Source organism: Tauraco erythrolophus, chromosome 4 (assembly GCF_009769465.1).
Source record: "Tauraco erythrolophus isolate bTauEry1 chromosome 4, bTauEry1.pri, whole genome shotgun sequence".
In the NCBI taxonomy this organism is placed as follows: domain Eukaryota; kingdom Metazoa; phylum Chordata; class Aves; order Musophagiformes; family Musophagidae; genus Tauraco; species Tauraco erythrolophus.
Window position 1 is genome coordinate 40,275,179 of NC_141468.1, and position 6,954 is coordinate 40,282,132.

The following is a 6,954-nucleotide window of genomic DNA, read 5'->3' on the forward strand; positions in this document are numbered from 1 at the left end:
TGTTAGCCTCATTTATGAGACTGCACAGAGGACTGCGAAATCTCCTTTGAACTCTAAGGGCCAGATGGTTTTGCTGTTAGATCCTAATGACCCACGGCAGTGTGCGTACACAGACACCACGGTTGCCAGTTGACTGCAAGCATGCGATGGAGGCAGGAGAACTCATGACCAGTGCTTCCAAAATGCAGGCTGATCCTGCTTGGGCAAATAGGGCATCCCCCCTCACTATTGAACTTGGAAAAAAAGCATTTCTCCTGCCCCCTCAAAAGGAAGATAATTTGTAACGCAAGCCAGGAGCATACCTGGGTCAGAGGAGCGAATGGCAGGGGCACCATCCCGTGCAGTCTGGGGTGGGTCCATGCCGACAGTCATGAAGCTGAAGGTGGCTTTTGCCCGGAGGTGAGGGCTCTCTCGTGGGCTGTGTGGGCCCCCGGTCCCAACATTGTATTGCTCTGTGCTGGGAGAGGGAGGGAAGGGCTGGACTCAAACCAATTAAAGCTGTAGGGCAGAACAGTAGTTGCTCTGCTGTCATATGGAACTGCTTGGAAGGCATGATTTATTTTGGGTTATATTGGTTTCAACTGGTATAATACAAACTTCCTGATTTTTTTGAGGATATGTAGACAAAAAGACTAAATATGGTTTTACTCATCGTTTAATTTAGAACTACAAGTGTTTGGGTGACCTGTGAAATTATTTTAATGATCTCCGCACAACATTGAGCTGTCAGCACTTTAAGTGTCATCCTAACTGGGTATTATTTTCCATCATGGTCATTTAGTCTCACCAGCAGAGCTACCTCCATGCGAATGTCTTGTCTGTGTTGAGCTGTGGGAATAAAACAGAGAGTCAGCGTTGCCAAGAAGCATCGGTCAAACATCTTCATAATACTTGGTTTGAAGAGGAAGACACAAACACAAAATCTAGGAGCACTGTGTGTGTGTGCGGCTTGCCTCTGGAGCTTCAGGCACAGCAGTCAGGGGATGATTTGTGTTCGAATGAGTACTTTTATCTCTGATTGTTAAAAATGTGTTCCAGCATTGCTCATACTAGTTGACATAGACTTACCCTTATCCTTCCTTATTTTTATAGTACTATGAAAAGTCACAGGGTAAGAAGGAGTTTGCCAGCAGACGAAGAGTGTGACAAATTGAATTTGATACAACTTTTGACCACTCATCACATGAGGCTGCTCTTTTGCCGTCATATAGAAGGCAAAGAAGTTGTTTGACCAGTGCCTGTATAGGCTATAAGGGTGCATGTAAGACACTGACAAAGAGTAAAGTAACAGAATTCGAAAATAGGCAAAGACGAGAGGTGAAGTGACAGAGGAGGAGTGGAAGAAGTGTGTTGTAGAAGATAAAACAGTTGGGCTTTGAACATCCAAACATTATGGCAAAGATAATACCACCAAAAGGTGGATGTACTTTCCTCTTTATCTTACCATAAAGTTTTAAATTGTTATCTTTTGCCTTTGCTCACATATTTAATAGTTTAAACATGGCAAAACAAATTCTGCTGTACTTTGGGTTTATCCTTGTGTGACGAACATTTAAATTACATGATCATAGAATTTTTCCAACACTGTCACTTGTTCTTTCTGTCTCATATAGATTTAAGAAAGCTACTTAAGGTTGACTTGTACTTGCACATGATGGAAAAAACCCTGAATTTTGCTTTTCAAGTGTATGGAGTTTCAGCTGATACACATTCAGTGTGCAATAGCTGTCTTGTTAAACTTAAGATAAAAATAAAATGTGGAAGTTTCTGTGTTGCACGAGTCTGCCCTTAGGTATGATCGCTGACATAAGCAAGAGAGCCCCTGGCAGAGCAGAAGGTCTGCCGTCTCACCCTACAAGCTCCTGGAGGGGATACAGAATAGTTCAGAGCTCTTGTGTCTTGTGTACAACTTTATTTTACTCCAAAGCATCTCTTTAAAGTCTCTTGTCCTTGGCTTTTTTATGGTTGCAGTCTTTTCCATAACCAAGAAAAATTCTCTTTCTTTCCAGCTAGTTGAACATGCAGTTGCAACGCTCTTTTGAATCAGAAGTGTCTCCTCTGAAGCCCTGAAAAGATCTCTTTAACTGAGTGAACACAAAGCTTAGCGAGTGGGGGTGTTTGTATCCGTAGTGCGTCAAGAAGTTTCCAAAGGCATCACATCCACAACAGTTAAAGAAATGAAAGAGGGTGCTTAGGAAATTTCTCGTTATTCCTGTATGCCTCGGTTCTTCTGGTTTGGGGTATCCTAAGGGAGTGAGTGGATGCTGCAGTCCTCTCAGGACTGGACCTTACTGGATTTATCCAGCCTGCATTCATCCAGGTAGCTCTCCCACAGAGCAGGAGAAGCAGTGCCCCTGGAAACCAGCACTTGCAGTGATTCAGCTACCACAAGCTGGAGCCCTCGGTGCGACACGAGTGGGCACGGCTCCCGGTGTGCCAGTGGTGTGTGCCCTTAATACCAGCCGAGGGGCTGAGCCCTGCTTTTGAGCTTTCACAGCTGCGCTGCTTCCTTTTAAGGGAGAAAGCGTAACAGGCACTGAACTCCAGATCCCAAATCCAGTGGAAACCTAGCCGGCAGTCAGCAAGCACTGTCAGGGAGCTCTCGACATGAAGCACTACGATAGCAAAGGTCTTGAATGACTAAGATTCTTGAAAGCCTTGGTCAGTATCAGAGACAGTTTCCAACTGGGCAAAGTACAATATTTTCCCTCTGCTTTTTATGAATGGCTGGATAGGATTGTGCTGGAGTCAGAGTCCCCTGCGAAAGCCATTCATAAAAATAACAACAAAACAAAACAAACACACACAAAAAACTTTCTAGGTCCAGTCGGAGCCACTGGGTGCCAGAGGCTGGGAAAACACGCTGGCAGCTCGAGCCCCAGCTATCACTGAAAGCATTGAAGGGGCTTTTTGGTGGTCTGAAAAGTATGAAGTGCTGTGTAGAAGGGCAGCTGGTAGAATTACTGTGACACATACTAGGCAGAAAGCCAGAGCTGGCCTTGTTTCAGACATTGTCTTTCCTCTCATTGAAGTGTCAAGACCTAATTCATGGAAAATTTGGTGAGTTGGCAGCTCTTTCAGAAGATTTCATTGAGCTACAGTGTGTGAGAGTCACATGAATGCAGAGTGCCTGGCCAAAAATATACGGGGATTTCTGAGCAGGAGAAAACAGTCAGCCTCTAAGAATGTCTGTGGATTTCATGTGGTTTGGGAGCAAACACATGTACAGGTGTAATCAGCAGGCAAAAAAAAAAAAAGAAAATAAAGTATAAAAGCACTAGTGGCAGATTACTGAAGAGCTCGATGAGTTCCGTAATTACAAGGGATTCCTTTGAAACAAATCATTCCTTAGTCCGAGGACAGCAAATGTCCATTAATGAGTTCAGGGCTTGCGGTCCACCTGGAGAAGGCATCAATAAAATGCGTGCCTTGGTAATAGCTTCTCCATTGCAAGGGAATTTAATGGAAGAGAAAAGGGTCCACCCTGAAGTTTAAAGACGGACCCAGTCATCACATAGTTTTTTTCTCATACTTATTTGAGAGCAGAACTCGGAGCCTGAGGCACAGATACAAAAATATAACAGCAATAGAATTCCGCTGAATTAGAAAAAGACTGAAAATAAACAAAGCATCTCTTGTTAAACTGGGATGCTTGCAGTGGGCAGTCTGAATTGAATCAGTTACATTTAATTTACATTTTCATTGATCCTTCCCACTGAAATATTGCTCTGAAAGGCCAGTTACACTGAACTGTTTATTCAGAAATATTCCAGTTATTTCCTACTACACTGTCATGAAAATTAGGGTTTTGGCCATGCAGAGGGACAGCGTGTTGGCTTCTGCCCAAGCGAGGCACTAAAATCATGGCTAGGATTAGGAACAGGCAGGAAGGAAGGGCAGGAAGAAAATCATTGGGTGCGATTCATATACTTTGAAAACAGAAATTCCTGGGGGGTGGGGAGAGGCAGCAGCTTTGCCCCACTGAAGTAAGAAAAGCCCTTTTGTGCTCTTGGTGTCAGGATTTCATCCTTTATCTGTGGTCTTATTGTTCCATGCTGCTCCTAGTACCCACAAGGGTCATCACATCACCTGGGCCGTGGTGGTGTGTTTTAAGCGCGCCTGTGTTAGTTCCTTAATCAGTACTCTTCCTCCTCCCTGGGGAGGGGATGAAGGGCACTGGCACCTCAGTGGGTTTCCTGACTCCTGTGGGAACTGTATTTCCCATTCCTGGGTGGGAGCAGCCAGGAGGGAGACTTGCTGAGGAGCCCATGACTGTGCCACCAGGTCCCGCACAGGCAGGTGAACGCAGCCTCCGTCTCTCCCTGCCCATGTGCCCAACCAGCCCTGTGATGGGCATCCCCAAAATCATGTCAACAGGCTCACAAGGATCAGCACAGCATCACTTTTGTGCAGCTAGAGCTCCCAAACCAGACCTTCCCAGGGCTGGAGCTGCTGCCCATCCCAGCCTCCTGGCTTCAGCAGGGATGGCTTTGGTCAAGTGGAAAGCCCTGGCTCAGGAGTGGGGTTATGTGTCCCTCATCTCTCTGCCTGAGCATTGGTCCTGCTCATGGCCAGGAGGAAGGGCTTCCCCACAGCAAGACACCACACTCACGGCTGAAAGAGTGTGGAAAGAGAGTGAACAGCATCAGTGGACACAACAAAATCTAGTTATAAAATTAGGCCAGCTGTAACATGCAAAATTAGAATTCACCTTGGTTTATATTATACAAACTTAACATATTCCTCTGCTTCCGCAGCAATCTCAACTACGTCAGAGCAAGGTCACGTAGGTAATGTAGGAGAGGCTGGGTATGAGACCTGGGTATGTTTATCACTCCATTTATGAATGTGGGCTTTGCCTGTGTTTTATTTCTGTCGCTGAAAACAATTTTCTCAGCATCTGTGAAATCATTGTTAAATGGCCTCAGTAAATTTTGTTTCTGATTATGCTTTTGTTTTACTTTTCAGCCTCAACAAGTGGTTCAAAAGAAGCCTGCTCAGGTAAGAAAAGCTAATTTAAATTCTTTAGACTACTTTAAATGAAATAATTCTTTGGTATTTAAAACTGATCTCCTTCACTGTAGAGAATGAAATTAAATACATAATCATATGAGCTGGGGGACAGCTGTTGGCTTGCTAGGCACAACCACCGGAACAATTCCCATGGTGGCCCTTGGGAACGAGAGGAGGACGCAGTGAACGGTGCCTGCTCAGAAATGTCCTCTTTCTGCAGCGGCCACCTTGCGATGGTAACGCAGGCACATGCACACACACGTCTGGTACGAGTCCAACATGTGATAGGTGTCTCTGTGTGTCCTGAACGTGGCTAATTGGGGACTGCTTACAGCAACAAGAGGGCACAGGTGTAAAACCCTCCTCTCCACTGGTCTAAAGGAGTCTCTAAATGCACAAAATAAAATAGGCTGAGCTTGGTAACTGGATTGGATCCGTCATAAAGACTAACACATTTGAACTTCTTCTGTTGAATGGTATTATTCTTCTTTAATACCTTGGACAAAGCACAAGCTGGGGTGTCATGAAACTGGTCAAATGATTCATTTGTGATCGCTTCCATGTTCTTTCCCCAGCTCACCCCATGTTAAAAAACCCCACACATCCTAACTCTGCCACTTCATTACATACACACCAGCCTGTGGGCGTGGGGGCAGGTCCATCCTTGCCCAGCATGAGCTGTGCCGCCGTACCTCGGTGAATACAAATGATTGCTGAGTCAAGAGCGTAAAGGGTCCGTTGCTTTTCTGGAAAGAGGTCTGCTTTCAGAAGGGCATAGTAATTTTGGTTTTCCACCTTATGGTTTTAATATGTTATTGTGCAGTGTACATGATTGTAATGTCTACTGTAATCTGCATTGGGAGCTGTTACATAAGAAACAGAAAACATCCTAGCTGTGAACTGAAGGAGTGAAATGGTGTAACTCTCCAAAGCATATGCAGGAATCAGGTTTCTACAGAAGAAATCAATACAGTCGTAGCAACAATGAATCCATGGCACTGGCAATAATATTAACATCTCCGAATGGCGGAGGTAGCATACAGGATGAATGTAGTAGTATTTTCAAGTGAGGTAAGTTTTGCAAAGAGAGGTAATGTCTTTAATTAGGCCATCTTATGCAAGAAACACACCTCAGGAATGGTCAGTCCCCAAGGACTCACCATCTATAGCTTTTTGACTATACCACACAATTCAAAAGACATAATAAAAGATATTTCCCGTCCCTGGTCTTGCTTGTATCCATCAGCTGTTATGGCCACCATCAGGCTATTCCTACCACAACATGGTAGTAAATCGGCCAGTGGGCACAAAGCCAGCCATCTCCTCCATGGCACCTGAGAGACAGGGAAGCTTAAATCCTGCAGTGCAAAGGAGGCCAAATCCGGGAGGCAAAGACCCCCAGGAGGCCGTTCACATTTCTGTCTCCTCTGGGATGTAGCAGAGCTCATCTCCACTGAGGTCAGGGGGATAAAGGGGTCTAGAGCTGGTGGCCTGCAGCATAGCCTGGCAGAAGCTGTTGCAGCCAATGGCATGTGTGGTGCTGCAAAGTCTCCAATCTCCCTGGGCACTTAATCCTGTGAGTATTTTGTTTGAACAGTAATCGAGCGTGAGCCCTAGTGCAAGAGAAGAACAAATGTCTGGGATTGAGGCTGGGCTGGGATCTAGGAAGACAAAGAGGGGATCTGGAACTCCCATCTTTTGGTAGCAGAACAAAGTAATGACAGATTTAATTGATGGCGAAATGATGTAGGCGTTGAACCAAAGCACCAGGGTGCCGAACCTGTATGGATCTTCCCGTCCGTTCTTTCCTGAAGCAGTGACTGTGGTGGGGGTGCTGTAGGGTGTTTCAGCCAGCTGGATGCAGCAGCTGCTGCACGGTGCCTCGGCAGCATCTCCGTGGTCAGAGACATAGAGAGAGACAGAGAAAAGGAAGCCCGTTCC